Below are 21,643 nucleotides of genomic sequence, written 5' to 3'. Positions count from 1 at the left end.
TCTACTCTGGGTATGGGTTAGGGTTATTCTACTCTGGGTATGGGTTAGGGTTATTCTACTCTGGGTATGGGTTAGGGTTATTCTACTCTGGGTATGGAGCAGCTTTCATTTAGGCTCAGGACACGCTCCATCAGGGCTTTTCAAAGTGGGAGGCGGTCCTCCCCAGGGGGGCTCCAAACAGTTTCAGGGGAGGCTCAGTGACTGAATGGAAGTGAAAAAAATATTATATTTAGTTATTTGTTATCAAAAGGAGAGCACATGGAATAACCTAAATGTGTGTAATTTGGTTAAATAAATATAGTGGGAATTTTACTTTCTCAGTCAGAAACAAATAAACGCCTTCAGAAAGAGCTTTTTGAATGTATTTGGTGTCATCTGAAGTAGGCTATGTCAGACTATCAAACAGAGGGCTATCTTGGTTCAATTGTTGAGTGTCTATGGGATCAAATAACAATAATAATCTCATAGGCATCTAGGAATTGAGTGAAACTAAGCAAGTAAACTGTCTGAGGGGAGGCCCACAGTCTCACACTTTGAAAAGCCCTGTGCTACATCCTGATTAGAGATATGATTTGGTCCTTGCTCGTTTGGGACCATTGGATTGGACAGTTGGTCGATATCATCCATTGGATTGGACAGTTGGAGTAATGAGGGTTGAAGGACAAGAAGTAGCATTTGTTTAGCCCCAGACACAGCAGCTGTGTCGCTCTGTCCCGCTCTGTCCTGCACCCAGGGCTCTAGTCTGCTTTGACGACGGCTTGTCGGCAGCTTTTCCCGGCCGATCTAAGATGTCGAATCAGTGTTGCATCATTGGTGAGAGAAATCACTCTGATTGGCTGGTCAGGAGTAGAGAAATCACTCTGATTGGCTGGTCAGGGTAGAGAAATCACTCTGATGGCTGGTCTCTGTCAGGGTGGAAAGCAGCTGCTTTGTCTCCAGGCACAGACACATTGTCTCCAGGCACAGACACAGACACAGACACATCCATACGCCTGGCTGTCCTGAGTGTAGCCTCTCTCCATGACATTTGAAAACGAGGTTACCTTGTTTGACGCTTCCAAATAAATCAACGTGCACAGATCTATTGTTAGCATCCCGCACAGTGCAGCCTGTACTATATGACATAGCTGTGTCTGATGCCTGCCAGGGGAGCCCTGACATCTGCTTGAGATGCTGTGTTGTAGTAATATATAGACTCATATTGCTTCTATCACACATCGCATGGCACAGCGCTGTATTTGAAGACTTTCCAAACTGAGATATACACCACTTCTAAAATGTAACACCTAAGCTAATCAAGTTGTTGCTGCCATGAAAGTAGAAGTCATCATTGACATTGAATGTTATTATCACTATTTTCAAGCTCTCGGAAATGACCTTTTAGACAATGTTATAATTTTAACTTTTCTTTTTAAATCTGTTTGTTTTTAAATAATGAATAGTGAACATTGGCAAACAATTTTGTATCCAAAGTGGATATAAACCTACAGGCCGATATCGTCCGCATTTCCTCGCAGTGGTGTCGCTGGGACAATTAGCGCCGTGCGTTAGTGCAAATGCCGACCATTTCAGCTGTCAGCTCCCTGCAAGCTCTGCCATTGGATCTGACCGGCTCCGACCATGCATTTCAGTCTATATATATATCGCTTGCGCTTCTTCAGGTCTTCACCTGAAGAAGCGCAAGCGAAACGCGTTGTTTTTTTAATAATTAATTCTTCTATAAAAGTCAAGTCCTGGAGTGTGCGGTCCCTTCTAGGCATGGGTCGATTTCCGGTTTTACCGGTTCGATTCGATGTACGAGCCCAAACCGGTTTGATCACGTGCTTTGGTTGTGTGTTTGCACATGTCGGCACTGGTGTACTATGCACTATTGTTTTTTTGTTGTTGTTTTTGTTATGGCACTGTGTACCTATGTGGCAGCCTGTATGTCCAAGACAAATTTCCCTCGGGACAAATTAAAATAATCTTGAATCTTGAATCTTGAATCTTGAACCGAAAAAACCGAAAAAAATAATAAAAAGAAATAAATATATATATATTTTTTTGCCAGTCCATTCTGATTGCACTATTGTTCGTATTAGCCTCTTCTCAAGTTGCACTAGTATGCAAAAGTCTTATTTTGTTTATTATGTTGATGTTTGAAGAAAAGTTAAGCTGAATAGTTATGAGAAATAAATACAGGGTGTGTTTGTTACACAGGTGTCCTGCTTCTTTTTATTCAGTATCATTGCTGGTTGACAATACCAGCTTAGAGGTGTATTATCGCTATCAGGTGGACTGAAGTTGCACTACAGACAGTTATGGGCCACACTCGGGAGCCCTGCTTAAAAAAGAAAAAAAAAAGAAAAATTACAAATTAAATTACAAAAAAAATCGGTATACCGGTTCGATCCGGTTTAGACAAGGGATGGGCATTTCTAGCAAAAACACTATTCGAAATTCGCTGGCCAAATTTGAATTTAATTCGAAATTCAAATTCAAAATGGCCACCTAAACTGTTGACCGTTGACGCAAAAGACACCAAAAGAATCTCCAAAAAGCATAAAATTTGGAACACGTGTCCTTTGGGTCATCCTAAGACATCCTAGAAGGGGTGCCCGAAAAATATTAAACAGGAAGTGAATTATTGGCAAAATTGAAAATGGCCACCTACAGTGTTGGCGATTGACTCAAAAAGGCTAAAGAATCTCATAAAGGCATAAAATTTGGCACATATGTCCCTTGGGTCATCCTAAAACATCCTAGAAGGGGTGCCCAAAAAAATCTTAAACAGGAAGTGAGTTATTGACAAAATTCAAAATGGCCACCTAAACTGTTGACCGTTGACTCAAAAGACACCAAAATAATCTCCAAAAAGCATAGAATTTGGAACACATGTCCCTTGGGTCATCTTGAGATAGCCTAGAAGGGGTGCCCAAACAAATCTTATACAGGAAGTGAATTATTGACACAATTGAAAATGGTCCGCCTACAGTGTTGGCGATAGACTCAAAAAGCCTAAAGAATCTCATAAAGGCATAAAATGTTATACAAATGTCTTGTGGGTGATCTTAACACATCCTACAAGGGGTGGCCAAAAAGTTTTAAACAGGAAGTGAGTTTTTGGCTAAATTCTAAATGGCCGCAGTTGACACAAAAGATGACATACTGTAAAAGGGACGTCATAAAGCGTATTATTTGGTACGTACATTGAGTGCTCCTTGTTATATCATAGAAGGGGTTATTATTATTATTTTTTTCTTTGTTTGCTTGTTTATTCAACTTTTTAGGAAGGGGCCATGTTGAAGAAAATTTAAATGGCTTTTTAAACAGTTGAAAACTGCTGTCTGCATTCCTGGCTTATTTTGCAGTCTGCCTTCAAAAAAAAAATTAGAATTTCGAATTTCAATAATAAAAGTCGACCTTGATAATAACAACGATTATTCGAAAATTCGAAATTCGATGCCCATCCCTAGTTTAGACGGCAATATCGAACCGGTTTTAAAATTTTCAAACCGACCCAGCCCTAGTCCCTCCCTGAAAATGCTCTGAAGTATATGGGATACATTCCTTCTCTCTCATCAAGTACTCCAGCTTTCTTGACCAGCACCTCCAGCCTGTTTGGATGTGCACATAATCTTCCTTTGTTCTAATAACAATATTCCAATTGTCCTTCAAGGATTTCCCCGGCCCTGCTGAGGCAAGCTTCGTACGGGACGATCAAGATAGGAACCTACAACACTCTGAAGAGGCTGTTTGTCACTCGCCCTGAAGGTGGGTGTCAGTTATTTCTCCCTCTGATATTTTGGCTTCTTACCTCTCTTACCTTTCTCTTTTAATGCTCCGAAATTACAGCTTGCCAGCAGGGACAGCAACTGCTCTTTTCAGTTCCTGGTAATCGCCCACAATTCACCAGCAACTCTTACCTGTGCTTCTGTACCAGCCAATCTTGTTTTTTAGAATAGAAAACAAAGAACAAAATTGTGATTGGGCTTCCTAACAAATTTCCTTAACCGCCACAGCAAAAATATTTTTCAGTATTTGGCTATTGGACAATTTTCTTTTGGCCATTATTTTTACATTTTAGTTATTTAACTGATTCTGTTATCCAGAACGACTTCCGAGTACATCCTTTTTTGTGGTTAAATCACTCCTAGGCCTCATTCCCCCTTATCTTGCACACCTATTGGAACGCTGAACTCCCACTTACAGCACTCGCACTGCCTCTCACATTCTTCTGAAGGTCCCCAAAGCTCACACATCTCTGGGTCGCTCCTCCTTCCAGTTTGCTGCAGCCGATGACTGGAACAAGTTACAAAAAACCCTGAATATGGAGAGCTTTGTCTCCATCCGTTCCTTCAATGACACTATTACTAACACTATGGCACACACCTGTCGTTGCTCCTCATGATGCTGTCCGTGCTGCCCCTTCTCTCTGTCTTTCACTGTTGGTCTACCTCCTCTTTTAAAATGTGAGATATTGCTGCCGTCCTGTGTGCTAGCATACGTTGCCAGCACATGGTACAGTATAGATGTATACAGTATCAGGGATTCCGTTAGCCGGCAATTTGTTGCCATGGGCCGGCAAATTAAAAGGTCACCGGCTCAAGTGGCCGGTTTAAAATATGCCAGATAAATAAATTCCTGATGTAAAATAGCTTAATATTGTGTGACCTAGGGGTGGGAATCGCGGAGTAACTCACGATACGATACGGTCACGATACTTGGCCCTCGATGACGATATTATCACGATACAGCGATTCTGCGATAATCGATATATTGGAAGAAATTTAACCTACGATACATCACGATATCTGTGTAACTGAAGAGAAAAAAATACCCCTAAAAGGCAAGAAGCAGGTATTATGTATTTATTAGCAGAATTGACATGAACTCACTCAGAGTTCACTCATACCATTTTCGATACCACGGACGAATGAGTTACACATTAACCCATTGATACCTGATGCAGCATTTGTGTGTGTATCGCGGTTCACGGTCTTAAAGGGATACACACACAAATGAGGGATATACACGCAAATGCTGCATCAGGTATCAATGGGTTAAGAGTCTTTTTTTTAAATTATTATTAACACGTTCACTGCCAATGACGTGTTAATACGTCAAAAAAAATCCAACGGTTGACTGCCAATGACGTGTTAATACGTCAAAAAAATGATTTTTTTTTTTTTGACCGTGGGATGTGCATCTAACCCTTTTACATCTCTTATATAAATATTGGAGCCACCGAACGTGTACAACCCATTCCACCGACCCACTAAGTGGCGACAGTGCTCTCCCAGACTAGAAAAAGCAGAGCCAAAACTGCAGGGGAACGCGCGATGAAACCATTCTCATACTGTAGAATGGATTGGCGAAAACGCTTTCGCTGTCGCGCTGATTGCTGGCGGTGAGGGATTGCAAATTTGCATAATAGATTACGGGTGGAACACACTTTGAAACACGCAGCATAAATAAGACCAGAATCGCAAAAGCTTCATCAAAGCTCTCAACCGAAACTCCAAGAAACGAGCGAGCCCATCCAGACTTGCACAGCGGCCGCCAGCAGACAGGCACAGCAGCAAAGCAGTGAGCCTGGTGACGCGAGGTTACAGCAGCAACAGAAACGAGCTTGTGACACGCCCGCTGCAGCCAAGAAGAACACACACGGAGGGAGGAGTTTGAAGGAGAGGGGTGTTTCCTGCTGTTATGGAGGAAATTACTGTTCAAAACTATTGTTTAGATGTCTGACGTCTTACTGATGCCAAAAATGAATGGTTAAAGTGACTGTTCTATCGAATTTCACAAAAAGCCATTTATCTCAGAATAAATTTTCAGACGCTGAAACCATGCTGTATTCAAGTGCTAATGCCTACATAACTACTAACTCTACAAACTAACTCTTTTAGACAGAGAAAGCACACATTCTATTACCGTAAATTCCGGACTATAAGCCGCACCTTTTTTCCCGTTTTTTGGCCTTTTTTGGCCCCTGCGGCTTATATAACGGTGCAGCTTATCTATGGATTAAAAAAAAAAAAAAATCTCTCTTTTTTAGCACTCTTTCTAACTATAAATCCTATATAACTATAATAAGTTTTAATTTCCTCTCTTGCCCTCTTTTCACCACACTGTATGACACTGTATGACACTGTGTGCACTGTAAAAAACAACACAGGTGGTGTTGTGTTATGTTGTTTTGTTGAAATGTTAATAAATGGGAGCTTCCTCTACAATCCCCTCTGTGCATGAACCCTTACATATGGTAATTAAACATTAAAACACACAAAAAAAAAAAAAAAAAAAAACATTAAAACACCCGCGGCTTATAGTCCGGTGCGGCTTATATAAGAAAAAAATAGTCAACTTTGAAGGTGCGGCTTATACACCGGTGCGCCTTATAGTCCGGAATTTACGGTTCTTTTTAGATATTTTGTGTTCACAAAATCTTAGCAGAAAATAATCCTCAGGTCTTGAAAGATGAGCCAGAATCCTCAAAAAACCCCTCTGGCAGAAGCTACCTACAGTAAAAAAAAAACAGCTGGCAGTGAATGTGTTAAAACAAGAGAACAATGGCATATATTCACAATATATTTTTAAGTTGTCTTAAGTAGTTAGTGGGGGGTGGGGATGTTCCAGCTTTCATGTTTCATGTAGGCTACAATTCCCTCCAAAGCCTCCCTCAAGCTGAGCTGCTGCCCCCAGTATGCTCAGAGTGTAGCCCCATACAGCCCAAACAGCAGCTCTGCATGTCCAGGATTCAGTTATAAATCGCAACTTCGACAATTGTAAATAAGAACTGACGACTGGATTGTTCCCCTCAGTGGTTCCACTGCAACATCAAGGCGGGAGCGCTGTTGTAAAAAAACAACAACACAGGCTTTGTCTCTTGCCTTCAATACTCTTTGTCTGCTACATCCGGGTACCTCCACCGGCAATGTGTTTAACGTTAAATGTAGCTGCAATCTACAAGCAGGGTCCATGTATCAACAGATTTCAAAGCCAATATGTTACTGGCAAGAGCGTCACTCCGACTGGTTAACAAGTGAAACATTTGGTGTCACTCACACTGGCGTTTTGAGCCCGGTGTTGGTGAAGTGGTTACAGCAGCAGTAGTGGGATTAGCTAATGTAGCTAACAGCTGCGGTTAGTCCGGGAGCCATGGGGTTGAACCTCGCTTCGTCGGATAAAGTTTTTTTCTCTGCTGATTCTTGTAGTTTGGGGGTACCTATTCAAAATACAGGAGGGTGCCCGGTGAGCACCCTTGAGCATTTTCAGATATTAACCCCTTAATTGGCAAAATTCCAGAAAAATAGGGATTTATGGGATTTCATGCAAAATACTCAAATCAAATGCATCTAATTTGTTTTCTCCAATGTCTATTCATAAAGGAGGTCATGTACAATGTATTTCATTCCACACTACATAATGTTAACCCTTTTAAGCCATGCCAGCAAAACAAACTGTTTATGACTATAGGGGTCGTGCTGGATGAGAACATCCATTGAGCCTTTGCTCATTGGCATGAAGAGATTCAGAGTAGATGATACACACTGGGAGGTGTGAAGGACACATTTTGCTTCTGATGGTAGTTAAAGAGCATGGAGCAGGGTAATTCCTTTGCTAAATGTATACTTAACCTTGTCCCTATGTCCATTTGAAAAGTTAATGCAGCATTTAAAAAAAAAAAAAAAAAGTTTGATTTTTTTTTGGAGAAAAACACCTTCCTTTTTCAGAAGGAAATAACAGGCTTTTATTCTGTTAAGACAAAGCCTGCTACGTCACAGTGGGGAGTGGCTCCCGCGTGCGTGTCTCCCTCTCCCCTCCCACTGTCGTCAATTCCTTTTTTTTTTTTTTTATTTTTTTTTTTTATGTTTTTTTCCCGATTTTTTATCCAATTTTTATCCCCCGTTTAGTGCTCATTTGAATTACTCAATCCTGGTTGCTACTCCATCCTCTGCCGATCTGGGGAGAGCCGAGACTGATTCCATGCATCCTCCGAGACATGGGCAGTCAAGTCAGCCGCTTCTTTTCACCTGCCCGAGGAAGCTTCACCGGTAGGACATAGCACGTGGGAGGTTCACGCTATTCCAACCAGTTCGCCTCCCTCTGAACAGGCGCCCTTAACGATCAGAGGAGGAACCATATAAGCAACCAGGATGTTGCATGTTTTTGTGAAGGGGGTTCCTATATGAAGGAGACCCCCGGGAGGCACGGGGAGAACATGCAAACTCCACACAGAAAGGCCATTTTGCCAACCCCCACCCGGGTGGTGGGCACTCGAGGACATGCGGACGGGCACGCATTCCTTCAGTGTTCACATCGGCCCAGGTGGGAATCGAACCCACGACCTTCGAGCTGTGAGGCGATAGTGCTTACCACTGCACCACCGTACCTCCACTGTCGTCAATTCCATGGTCAAATCAGTCGCATTTCAGGACAGATAGTCAGGTCAGGTACGTACGCTAGTCAAAGTCAATCAGTCAGCCAGTTAGTCGGTCGGTCAGTTGGTAGGTTAATCACTAGATAGTTTTTAGTATATAGTTAGTCAGTCATTTAGTCAGTAGCTGCCTGTAGTAAGTCGTTGTCAGTGAGTTTTGGGTCGGGTGTCGCCAGGTTACTGCAGCCTGCAGCCTGCTGAGCGCAGGCAGATAACAAGCTCAGCTCCACTCAGCTGCTGCTGCCTGTCTGCGTGACACACTCTTTCTATCTCTCTCTCTCTCTCTCTCTCTCTCACTCGGTGTGTGTGTGTTTGTGTACCTGTCTGCGCGGTGACACGCTCTCTCTCTCTCTCTCACTCGGTGTGTGTGTGTGTGTGTGTGTGTGTGTGTACCATTGAGATAAATAAAAATGGAGGGAGGATCTCCATCTCCTGCCTGTATTGTCTATTGAAGCCAAAATCTTGTCAGATCAGAGAACCAGAGTCTGCGCAGTAGCTCCGTTGAGTTAGAACCTCTGAGAGCTCCCCGCCCCTCTGAACTTTCTTCTGTAGAGCTGCTGTTTCTAGAATGCGCACAGTGCGTTGTGTATTTATATACAGTCTAGCTCTGTAAATATTACACTTTAAGTTGTAATATTTTTTGTCTCGCCAAAAGTAACCAGGAAGAGCCCCACTATGAGATCAGTTTATCAAAATGACGCCTGTACGAAAATCTGATTTTGGTTGTCGGGGATTTCAGGCCTCCCGGTCTGCTGCTGACTGCTGCTGTGCTCTCAGCGTGGGCCGGAAGTGGAGGCAGGCCGCCTCACTCAAGACAACAGCCTCACTGGGGCAGTGGGGGGATTGCTGTGTTGACTAAGCTAGCCTAATGTTTTCGTGGCATTTTGATTAACTTTATGATTTAATTCCTTTTGGAGCAAATGTTGGTGTTACAAATCTAACCTTGACGCTTTACGCAACGTTGTTTGCTGGTGTTGTGGGTACTGCAGCCTGTAACGTTCTCCGTTGTCGGAGAGTTGTATCAGCCAGACAAGTCAGACCTCCGGGCTGCTCTCAGCCGCAAGAGGAGCCAGGGCTGCTTGGCTCAGCCTCTCACTGGGGGAAATTCTCGGATGAACAGCTCTGTGTTGATTAGCCTAATGTTTCCGCGGCATTTTGATTAACTTTATGATTACCGTAAATTCCGGACTATAAGCCGCACCTTTTTTCCCGTTTTTTGACCTTTTTTGGCCCCTGCGGCTTATATAACGGTGCGGCTTATCTATGGATTTTTTCAAAAAAAAAAAAAAAAAAAAAACTCTCTTTTTTAGCACTCTAACTATAAATCCTATATAACTATAATAAGTTTTAATTTCCTCTCTTGCCCTCTTTTCACCACACTGTATGACACTGTATGACACTGTGTGCACTGTAAAAAACAACACAGGTGGTGTTGTGTTATGTTGTTTTGTTGAAATGTTAATAAATGGGAGCTTCCTCAAACAGCCATCTCTTTCCCGACAATCCTCTCTGTGCATGAACCCTTACATATGGTAATTAAACATTAAAACACAAAAAAAAAAAAAGAAAAAAAAAAAAACCATTAAAACACCCGCGGCTTATAGTCCGGTGCGGCTTATATAAGAAAAAAATAGTCAACTTTGCAGGTGCGGCTTATACACCGGTGCGGCTTATAGTCCGGAATTTACGCATTTCTTTTGGCGCAAATGTTGGTTTAGCAAATGTAACCGTGAGGCTACGTTGTTGTACCCGCCCGGTAGTGTGTGTAGGCAGGCCAACCTACGTTAGCCTAGACCTGAGCCAGGCTGCCTGGTCTATTGCCTGGTATATCGTTACTAAGAGAGGAGCTTGTGTCAAAGCATTTCCCCCAGATATGCATATAAAAACGTTTGTTGCTTTAATAGCCTACAAAAAATAAAACGTCTGTTTGTATGTCATGCTAACCCGTTAGCGATGAGCTAATGGTGCTTGTGTACTACTAGGCCGCATCTCATCTTATACCCGGGACGGGAGTTAACGTTATAAAACACATTTCCTGTCGGTTGGGCAACCTGGTCAGTTCTGAAAACATGTGTCTATTATTGTGTTATTCCAGCTATCGTTATCGGTTGTTAAGTTATAGTAATATGAAAAACAGCCGACTAGCGCAAGCAGCTAATGCTAGCCTGCATGTTAAAACCATTGTGTAGCCTACCTATAACGTAGCTGGAGTAACTCATAAAACATATATTTTCTGAACTTACTTCAGTCCCCAACCAACGTTAATTCCTCGCGCACAAAACATTTGTTTTCATTCCTCAAAACAATGTTGTTTTTATTGGGGTCCATTGATGTCTGGTAGCCAGCACAGCCAACATGAGCCACCGACCTCCAGGCAGCGTTAGATAACATGAAGCCGTGTGTGTTGTCTATTGACGATAGATCTATAATGTGCAGAGCCCGTCCAGCCAATGACGGCTTGAGACTGGCTGCCACAGCTGTCAATCATCCATTTTTATCCCTTTTTTTTTTTTTCATGTCAAATAACTACTTAAAAACAAACTGATCAGAAAAATGACCACTTGCACAGGCATTAGCATGATAATGACTATCTAAAATGATACAAACCACCTTTGGAAAAAAATTATCTGACGTATACTGTGATTATTTCGGTTGTGATTTTCCCATCCACTAACATGGGGAGGCGGGCCTTGTGACCTAATACTGGATTCAACCGCCAGAGCGGCCATCTAACATGCAGCGGCTTCACTAAACGGGACCAGGGCTGCAGCCTTGGTGTGTACCTGTCTGCGCGGTGACACGCTCTCTCTCTCTTTCTCGTCTCTCTCACTCGCTCCGGGAGGGAGGGAGGGGAAAGAAAGAGTGGAGGGGCCCTCCGTCAGTCCCCCTCTCTCTCACTCGGTGTGTGTGTGTGTGGGTGTGTGTGTGTGTGTGTGTGTGTGTGTGTGTGTGTCTGTGTGCGTGTGCGTGTGCGTGTGCGTGTGTCGAATTACAGTCCGCACCCCGGCCCGCCTCCGCTCGCTTGTGTGTGTGTGTGTGTGTCGAATTACAGACCGCACCTCGGCCCGCCTCCGCTCGCTTGCTTTCAGGCTCCTCCACAACTCTCTCTCCGCGGTCCGTTGTGGGCTGTTCCTGCTCTCTTTCACTGTCAAAATTAGGCTGAGGCCCATCACATGCATGTGCATAAACATTTGCTACCTCCTCTTCCTCCTGAAAACCGGCGTTAGCATCCATAGTGTGTGACTGACAGCCCTGACCTAAGTGACGACAGACAGAGGGACAGACGAGCATGCCTGGCGACTCCCCTTTCTGACGTCAGAGTTTTATTTCAAAATAAAAGCTCAAAAAGTAAAACGACCCCAGAAGTCACTGTAGTGTATATGTAAGTGTCTTATGTGAAAATCGAGTTCCTCCATAATTCACCTACACATTGACTGATTGGGGTCTCTAACCTGCACCATGCTCTTTAACACTTTGAGTGCCAGCGACGCCATATGGCGTCAAGAGAAATTTACCGTAGACTGCCAGCGACGCCAAATGGCGTCAATAACTCCAAATTCATATTTTGACGGGGGGGTGTCGATCTAAGCCTCTTACATCGCCTCTTACAATATGGGAGCTATTGAATGTGTCTAACCTATTTTACAGAACCCTTAGGTGGCGACAGTGCCCTCCCGATTAGACAAAGGCCAGGAGTAAAGAGAGAAGAAGTCATGAGGAAACGGAAATCGCCATTGATATGCTTGAAGCATAACGTTACATAGCTGTGCCTGTGAAAAGCAGTCATCTGCTGCCACAATTGAGCCCCATCCGTGTCGGCTGCGATAGTCCATCCATATGATTTAGTTGCCGACACGGCGACACCGGCGTCTTTATGAAAAGTGACATTATTCTCAGCTGGGAGCCGAGGACACGCTGTAAAAAAGCGGGGGGATGCAGGCAGCGGACTTTTCAGTGCAGATCAAACTCAGCAAACTGCAGCAGAGACACTCGACTCCTCCCACCACGGAGGCGGAGGAGGAGGGGGGTGGTTGCACGCAGGGCACTAACAGCATACAACAGCAGGCTCGATGCATAGAGAGCAAACAAGCTAGAATAGGCTATCTGATGCCCACCAGCAGTAAATCAAGACCAGCAAGAAGGTGTAGGGTCTGCGCACGCAGGGGCCAGCGCTGCTGGTTGCAGCTAAAACATATTATTTGGCCAAACAAAATTCCTTTGTTTTCACTCTTTTATTGAAGGAAATTATTTTTGAGGTGTCATTATATCAGAAAATATTAGCTTCAGAGTCAATGATGTGCTTGAATGATAAAACAAGGGGTGATAAAACAGTGCAGGACATGTTGTGTTTTGAATATTGTTATTATGTTACACATCAAATGAAAGCTTTCAATGTGTAGTTTCTTTTGACATACTTTTTCCCGCAGGTAAACTAGACATTCTAACCTTTCATTTCAGCTATAGCATTTTGTTCAACTCAAAGCAGAATTCATTCTGTCGCCTTTCTTTTTTTTTTTTCAATAATATTTTTATTAAATTTTCAATTTTTCAAGACAAAACAGACAAAGACAAAAAACAAAAACAAAAAGACAGGGCAGCTTAAACACTTCACAAAGACACATATGTGGACAACAATGAAGAAAAGGATGACAGATGAATGAGAATACGATAAAATAAATTAAATTAAATTAGATGTACAAGGCAAAAGGCAGTCATCAGGTGGCAGTATCACTTCGGTTGAGATATCCAATAGTCAGTGTCTCTGCTAGGTTAGGGTCGATATATTTCAGATAGGGCTCCCACACTTTATAAAAGATATCGGTTGTCGAGTGCAGCATACATGTCATGAACTCCAGAGGCATAAGCTGCATAATTATCTGATGCCAGTTCCTCTTTGTTGGAGGTTTGTCTTTAATCCAAAATAAAAGAATATTTTTTCTAGCAGCAAAAGTTAATAAATTAAATAGCCGTTTGTGATGTTTATAAACGAGTTTCTTATGGGGAAGACCAAGAATAAGGCTGACAGGGTCTGGGTCCAACTCCACACCAAAGATGACACTCAACTGTTGCACTATGTCTGACCAGTATCGTTCTATCTTAGGACATGACCATATGCAGTGGGTGTAATCTCCCACCTCTATCTTACACTTAAGGCAGAGGGGAGACAGGCTAGCATTCATTTTATGACGAAGGCTGGGTGATATTTGCAATCTATGTATAATTCTTAGCTGCATCGACCACAGTCTGTTGCACACAGAAATTCTTTTGGCGTTATCAAATATATCACACCAGTCCTCGTCATCAATCTCCACCTCAAGGTCCCTCTCCCATATCTGCTTGGTGGCCAGAGTGTTCAGAGTAGAGGTAGACCTTAATAAACTATAAAGAAAACCAATAAAACCCTTTCTTGGACCAAGTGAGAGTACCCTTTCGACCTCAGAGGCTTCTATATTTGTTGTTAATGTTGTACGCCGGAGTATGAAGTCCCTCACCTGCAGAAACCGAAAGAAATGTTGGTGTGACAAATTATATTTTTGCTGTAACTGGTTAAAGGACATCAGGATAGGGCCATCAAATAAGTCCCCTAAAACTAGTAGCCCCCTATCCTTCCAAATGTTAAAACCAAGGTCACTAAGACCTGGAGGGAAGTCAGGGTTCCCCTGAATTGAAGTAAGAGGTGATGTTAGTTTGGTTCGGCCCTCCATCGATCTGACCAATTTCCATGCCTTTAGAGTGTTAATAACAATTGGGTTTTTACACAGGCTTTTTACTGAGGCAAGGTTTCTAAGAAATAACAGGTTTCTGAGCGGACAATCACACTGAGCGGCTTCAACATCTAGCCATATAGAGGACTGGTCTCCCCTCAGCCACTCAGCCATAAACCTTAAATGTGCAGCTGCCTGATACCATTTCACATTTGGGAGATCTAAACCACCAGCAGCTTTAGGCAATTGTAGTTTTGCCAGTTTCAATCAAGGCCGTCTTTTGTTCCATATAAATGAGCTCAACCAACCTTCAATGATCTTAACCACCTTATTTGAGAGAATAATGGGCACCATCTGGAGTGGATATAAAATCCTTGGTAGGACGTTCATCTTGATGAGCGCGACCCTACCCAACCAAGACAGCGGCAGGGACGCCCAACGGTCAAGATCACACTTAATAATATCTAAAAGAGGAGTAAAATTAGCGTTGTACATCTGTTCAAATGAGGGCGTTATACGTATACCTAGGTATACAAAACCAGAGGGGGACCAGCGGAATGGGAATGGGTCAGGGGCATCGGGGACTGTCTGAAGAGAACCCAGTGGCATAACCTCAGACTTTGAAAAATGTATCTTATACCCTGAAAAGGAACTAAACAAAGTAATAGTATCAATGATGCATGGGACAGAAATATTTGGGTTGGTTAAAAATAAAAGTACATCATCAGCATATAAATTAATTTTATGCTCCCTTTCTCCAACAAAGACTCCAGAGATCACAGGTGACTGGCGTATAGCCTGGGCGAGCGGTTCGATGGCGACGGCGAAGAGAAAAGCGCTGAGAGGGCAACCCTGGCGGTTCCCACGCCCCAGAGCGAAGTTTTTTGAGCGCAAGCCGTTTGTAATAACCGCCGCCTGTGGGTCATTATAAAGAATTCTAACCCAGTTGATAAAAGTATCACCCAGGCCGAAAACATTCATGGTATGGAAGAGGTAAGACCATTCGACACGGTTGAATGCCTTCTCCGCGTCCAAAGAAAGCACCAGACCGGCCTCCTTCTGCTCATGCATATACTGAATAATGTTAAGGAGCCTCCTCACGTTATCTGAGGAGTTCCGGCCCCTGATGAATCCGGTTTGATCTACGTTAATAATATGGGGGAGGAATTGTTCAAGCCGTAATGCCAACATTTTAGAAAGCAGTTTTAAATCAGAATTTAATAAAGAAATTGGCCTATAGGAGGCGCAATTGTCAGGACATTTCCCCTTCTTTAATATGAGTGAGATGTTGGCCTCCCTTAATGACTGGGGAAGAATTCCTGTTTCAGCCGAGTAATTCAACATAGCTAGATAGGGGTCAAGGAATAAGTCTGGAAACTTCTTAAAGAATTCACAACCGAAGCCATCAGGACCGGGAGATTTTCCAGACTGAAGCTTTGTAAGGGCAATAAAAGCCTCTTCCTTTGAAAAGGGGGCATTGAGAATAGTTCTTTGCTCATCTGTAATTGTAGGGAGATCAATGTTGGAGAAAAAGTGTTGCATGGAACGAGGAGCATCTTCACCCTGTTCAGCTGTGTACAGCTTTGTATAGAAAGCAGCAAACATGTCATTAATAGCTTGAGTCTCAAAAGTTCTATTGCCTTCAGTATCCACAAGTGAAACTATAGTCTGTGAGTCTGTTCTCTTTTTGGCTAGGCGTGCCAGATATTTGCCTGGCTTGTCACCAAACTCATATAGGCGCTGTTTTGCAAATTTAAGACTTTTTTCTGATTGTAAAGTAAGTAAAGATTCCAGAGCTGTACGCGCAGCATTTAACTCTCTCAACTTGACAGGGTTAGGAGCAGCTATATAGCTTTCCTCAGCTTGGGAAAGCCGAGATTCTAATTGTTTTTGTTGGGCAATTCTTTGGCTCCTCCTGCTGGCTGTGTAAGATATAATTACTCCCCTGGAGAAAGCCTTACATGTTTCCCACAGAATTGCTTGGTTTGGAGCAGAATTAACATTTGCCTCATAGAAAGTCTTAAATTGAGCCTTAAAGTGAGAGGTGAAAATATCATTATTCAGAAGTGTTGTATCAAGCCTCCAAGACTTGGAAAATCTGTTCATCTCTTTCAGAGATATTTCCAAATAAATCGGAGCATGGTCACTTACTACTATATTCCCAATTTTACACGATATTACTGAATACATGAGTCCTTTAGGCATAAAAAAATAATCCAATCTAGTGTGACATTTATGGGGATTGGAAAAAAATGTGAAATCTGTAGAAGAAGGGTTGAATGTCCTCCAGACATCAGCAAAATCAATATCATTACATATTGAAATTAGAGCTTTGGCTTGTCTACCAGGTGGACCAGCAGCAGGAGGGAGTCTGTCAAGCAGAGGGTTAATATGGCAATTGAAGTCCCCTGCAACATAAGAATAATCTGAGGTTAGCTCCTCAAACTCGGCAAAGGCTTTAGTAAGGAAATCAGTTGAGTACCCCGGGGGACAGTAGATGTTCATGAAAGTTACAGATTTCCCAAACAGGATGCCTCTGAGAATCACATATCTACCTTCCCTGTCTTTCAAAACATTTGTGGATCTGAAGGCAATATTTTTACTTATTAAGATAGCAACACCTCTACTGTTAGATGCATAAGACGTAATAAAAACCTCACCAACCCAAGTATGTTGTAATTTGGCTAAATCCTTGCTTTCCTCTAAATGAGTCTCTTGGAGGAATGCTAGACTAACATTCTCTTTTTTCAAAAAAGCCAATACTGTCCTCCTTTTCACTGGTTTGTGCAAACCCCTGACATTCCATGAGCAAAATTTAAGAGTACCGTAAATTCCGGACTATAAGGCGCACCGGTATATAAGCCGCAGCAGCAAAATTGACTGTTTTTTACATATATAAGCCGCACCGGACTATAAGCCGCGGGTGTTTTGATGTTTAATTACCATATGTAAGGGTTCGTGCACAGAGAGGAATGTCGGGAAAGAGATGGCTGTCCCATTTATTAACATTTCAACAAAAGGTGCTGTCAACAATCAAACCAGGTACCGTAATCCTTGTCTTCATCTTTTAGGTGAAGGTGCAGCGTCAAAAACAGAGTCAGAGTCAAAGTCAAGTCACTAATCCTCGTCTTCCTCTTCTTCCTCCGTACTGAAACCAGCAAAGTCCTCAACTTCAGTGTCGGAAACGAACAGGTTCAGGGTGGCTTCGTCAACCACTCTCCTCTCTCCTTCGTTGTCACTCTCAAAACCAAGGAACTCCTCTTCGTCACTGTCGGTGTCGGAATCGAACAGCCTCTGAAGGCGCCCAGCTGTGCCGGCGTCATCATCACGCAGCAGTCCAGCCTTTCGGAACCCGAATGGAGTTTGTGGTCTTGATGGCTGCTTTCACGGAATCTGTTATATGAGCCCTCATGCTGTCGAGAACGAGCAAAGCTTTTTTTTGGTGAAAGAATCCTCCAGGGCGCTTGACGTAGCACTCAGCCAGCCACTCCTTCATGACACTTTCCATCATCCACCCTTTCTTGTTGACTCTGAGGCATATCCCACTGGGAATTTTCTCTTTCGGCATCGTAATCCGCTTAAAAATCACCATTGGCGGCAGCTTTACTCCAGATGCAGAGCAGGCCAGAACACAAGTGAAATTCGTTCTCTCGTGCCCAGTGGTTCTCAATGTGATCGACGATTCACCTTTCTTGTTAACAGTCCGAGTGAGTGGCAGGTCGAACGTCAAAGGCACTTCATCCATATTTATGATCTGCTCCGGTTCGATGGAATATTCCTTGATCTTCCTTTGTGTGAATTCGCCGAAGTTTGTGATTTTCTCCTGGTAGTCGGGGGAGGGAGTTGTTGGCCGAGTGGCCGTTTGCTTACCGTAATTACCATATGTAAGGGGTCACGCACAGAGGGGATTGTCGGGAAAGAGATGGCTGTTTGAGGAAGCTCCCATTTACCGTATTACCGTAACATTTCAACAAAACAACATAACACAACACCACCTTTGTTTATTTTTACAGTGCACACAGTGTCCGCGGTGTGGTGAAAAGAGGGCAAGAGAGGAAATTAAAACAGAAGTGGATTTATAGTTAGAAAGAGTGCTAAAAAAGAGAGATTTTATTTGTATTATTTTTTTTTTTTCTGAAAAAATCCATAGATAAGCCGCACCGTTATATAAGCCGCAGGGCCAAAAAACGGGGAAAAAGCCGCGGCTTATAGTCCGGAATTTACGGTATTCAATGACATTTGTTGTTAAAGAAAAATATTAGTAAAATAAATAAACATTTGTATGTAAACACAAAATATGCCTTCCCCGGCCCCCCTCCTCCAAACAGTGTATAGTTTTGTAAGAGGTATTCAAACAGAGCAGTCCAACGCAAATGTCCACCAGACGTTAGACGTTCTGAGAAAATAAAAATTGTGTCCATGTGTAGAACAAACAGGTCTAGAGCCGCCAACTAAACAAAAAACAACATTCAGAACAAAAACACAAAACCGTGAAAGCACTCTTAGAGTAGACGTAAATACCCATAACAGAATGGGTTTTCCAAAGCTGTTGTACCAGCTTTCACTTTGCATTAGGTGCGGGGCTTCCTTTGCGAGAAAAGGAGAAAGAGAGATGACACCTAGAAAACAACAGAGGATGACAGAAACTAGTATAAACCTAGCCAGTCCGTTATATCCTTCTCCAAGCCTCTACGCACCATTTAAGATAAAAAATAAAATGTTTGTACTTCCCAAATAATGTAACTAAAATAAGAAGGCTTAGCTGCCTCATCAGAACAGCATGTCTCGCAGTTGCAGTCATATACGATAAGCCATGTAAACAGTGCCTCTGTGACGTCACGTTACCTAGGTAGCGCGGAGGGGGTGAGCAACAAACAGGCTATCCTAGCCTGTCTCCAGCAGCGGCCAGAGAGTTGACGAAAGACATTGCCTTCTCAGCGGTGTCGTACAGCGTCGTCTTGCCGTTATGCGTCACTCGGAGCACCCCAGTGGGCAGCGTGGTGTAGATCACCTTCATCTCTCTCAGTCGTCTCCTGGCCTCGTCAAACGATTTGCGCTTCCGAAGAGTTCCCTGTGAATAATCCGGGTAGAACGAGATTCTTGAATCCTGGAAGCGCAGCTGTTTCCCGTTCTCCGCGGCTCGTCTCGACGCTTCCATCACTCTCTGCTTGTCCCTGGGGTTGTGGAGTCGCAGGATGACACAGCGGGGCGAAGCTCGGTTGCGGTCGGAGTTAGTGTTGGGTCCGAGACGGTGGCACCGATCCAACTTTATCCCTCCGGCCTTCGTCTCGATATTCAGAAGCTTAGGTATCCAGGTCTCGAAGTACTTTACCGGATCGCCTCCCTCCGTCCCCTCTGGAACTCCATATATCCGCAGATTTTCTCGTCTGCTCCTGTCCTCCAAACCATCCAGACGTTCTGTTAACATAAGCACCTGTTTCTCCAGATCATCCACTCGTGTATCGGTGGAGGAGGCGACATTTTCGACCACGTTAACACGGCCCTCGACCTCATCCAAACGTTTTCCAACTTCTTGCAGCGCAACCACGTTTGCCTGCACTGTCTGCAGCAGCGGGCTCAACTTATCGTCAATCACTTTCGTGATGTGTTCAGTCATCGTTAGGAAAACCTTGGATATAGCTGGGTCGAGGTCGCTGAGCCCGCTGCTAGCAGTGGCATTAGCATTAGCTGCAGCTTCGTTAACTTGCTCCTCATGGACACTGCCATCTTTCTCCGCCATTCTTCTCTCTCTGTGCTTCTTGTATTGGGTTTGGCGGCCGCTGGTTTGGACATTCTTTCAAACGAAGCAGGCCAACAACGTTCTAGAGACATAACACGTCTAAACCATGTAGTAACAGGCAGTTTACAGGTATAAAATTATATAAATGGGAATAATAGTGCGAGAGCGCCCAGAGGTGCGTCCGCTCCCTACGCCTGCATCCCGGAAGTCATTCTGTCGCCTTTCTAACATAAAGATGTGATTATCTCAGAAACTAATTTCAGCATGCTCTTTTCGGTCGAAAACACTCTTTTTCAGAGGGGTGTATTTCCAAAATGGAACGGTTTATAAACACAGTTTTTTTTTTAATGAAACAGAAGGGTTCAAAGTTTCATTGAGGCTATTGGTTGTCCATATAAGAGGAACACAAAAAATGATATGGCTATATTAAAATGCATTGCGGCCTATGTGGCACAGTACAGCAACCTTTTGCCCAAGGGCCGTGGCACTCAAAGTGTTAAGCCTATTTGGCATCCTACCCTGAAACATGCACAGAACATTGTGCATGGCAAACCAGGCACTCCACAGTTGCACTTATTGGAGTTAAAAGGGTTTTGTAGCCACACCTGCATCATCTCCAAAATGTAGTCTAGGACAAGTTTGCAATCTTCCAGTAGAGTGGGTGGGCTCAGTGACCTGTTGCACTTTTTTCCCCCTGTCCAAATGCCTGTGTTCAATGCTAGTGGCAGATTTACATTGATATGTCAATATATTGCTTGAAAGTGGGCCCCCTTAACATTCTCAATGAATGCTTCATTCGCTGGCGGTAGAGCAGCTAAGTTTGGAGCAGACATGTGTCCTTTCCCTTTCTTTTCCTCACAGACAAGTAGCCTTGTGTGTGACATGTCTGTGCTCTCCTTTATACCAGAACAGGCTGAGATGAAGGCAGTGGCTTGGTCGGGGACCTGTTGGAACGGTGCATCCAGATTGCTAATGGCAGATAGTTCGTAAAGTTTTGAGGACTTTGATGACAGAGCCTTTTCCCAACCCATAGTAAGACGCTACAGTGTCACATCCCAATATGGCATGGGCTGGTAAAAGGTGCTTCACAATTTGTGAAGGCTTGGCCAGTGTTGACTTGATGTCCACTATTGCCCTTTCCTTGTGGGGCGATTCAATAATGTGTGGTGTACATCCAGTCCTTCCTGATGGTAATGGTGAAGGAGTAGGATGAACACATCTGTGTCATCAGAAACCACCGAGATTTGATGGGCTTCTCCAGCACACATCAGGACCTTTTGGACAATGATGGTGTCAGTTTCTTCCTGCTGATTTTCTATATCATATTGGCTCCTTCTTTCTTCCAACCTGATCTCAATGGGGCATGGCTCCTCCCCTGTCACATGGCTCCTCCCCTGGCACCACCAACTTGTGTTTGCTTGTCCTCTGTAGATGGAAAAGCTGATCCTTCCTGGGTTGGTTCCTCACATAAGAGCTAAGAGATGGTGTTTCTAGCTGACCCCTGTCTCTGTGACATCTCGGGTGATGGACTTGATACAGTTCTGTAATCAGAGTAGCTGCCGAAGATGAGGTACACATCACTGTCTGATTGGTATGAATTCAGCCGTGTCTTATCATTTTTGATGAAATCGGCTATGGTGCCATCAGCTGGCCAGTGGATGTCCAAAGAAGGGCTGATCCATCAATGACACTGGCATTCCTCCTGGAGATTTTGACTTGGAATGACTTCTTCAGTGTAGACTTGGATTTACAAATTTGCATTCCGTCCTCGTCCTCCCT

The 21,643-nt window shown here is 43.6% G+C and overlaps 1 protein-coding gene across 2 annotated transcripts in view; it reads left to right on the top strand.

The window, feature by feature from the left end:
* Positions 1-3,724: 3,724 nt before the first annotated feature.
* Positions 3,725-21,643, top strand: part of pof1b (POF1B actin binding protein) — a 224,034-nt gene continuing 206,115 nt past the window's right edge. For both annotated transcript variants that reach the window (XM_083643071.1, XM_083643070.1), the window contains exon 1: positions 3,725-3,753. The gene's annotated coding sequence lies outside the window, so the exon portion shown is untranslated. The remainder of the gene's footprint in view (positions 3,754-21,643) is intronic.

This window comes from Poromitra crassiceps, assembly GCF_964638095.1.
Source record: "Poromitra crassiceps genome assembly, chromosome: 1".
Lineage (NCBI taxonomy): Eukaryota > Metazoa > Chordata > Actinopteri > Beryciformes > Melamphaidae > Poromitra > Poromitra crassiceps.
Note: the sequence above shows the minus strand (reverse complement) of the source record. Positions and strands in the feature narration are given on the sequence as shown.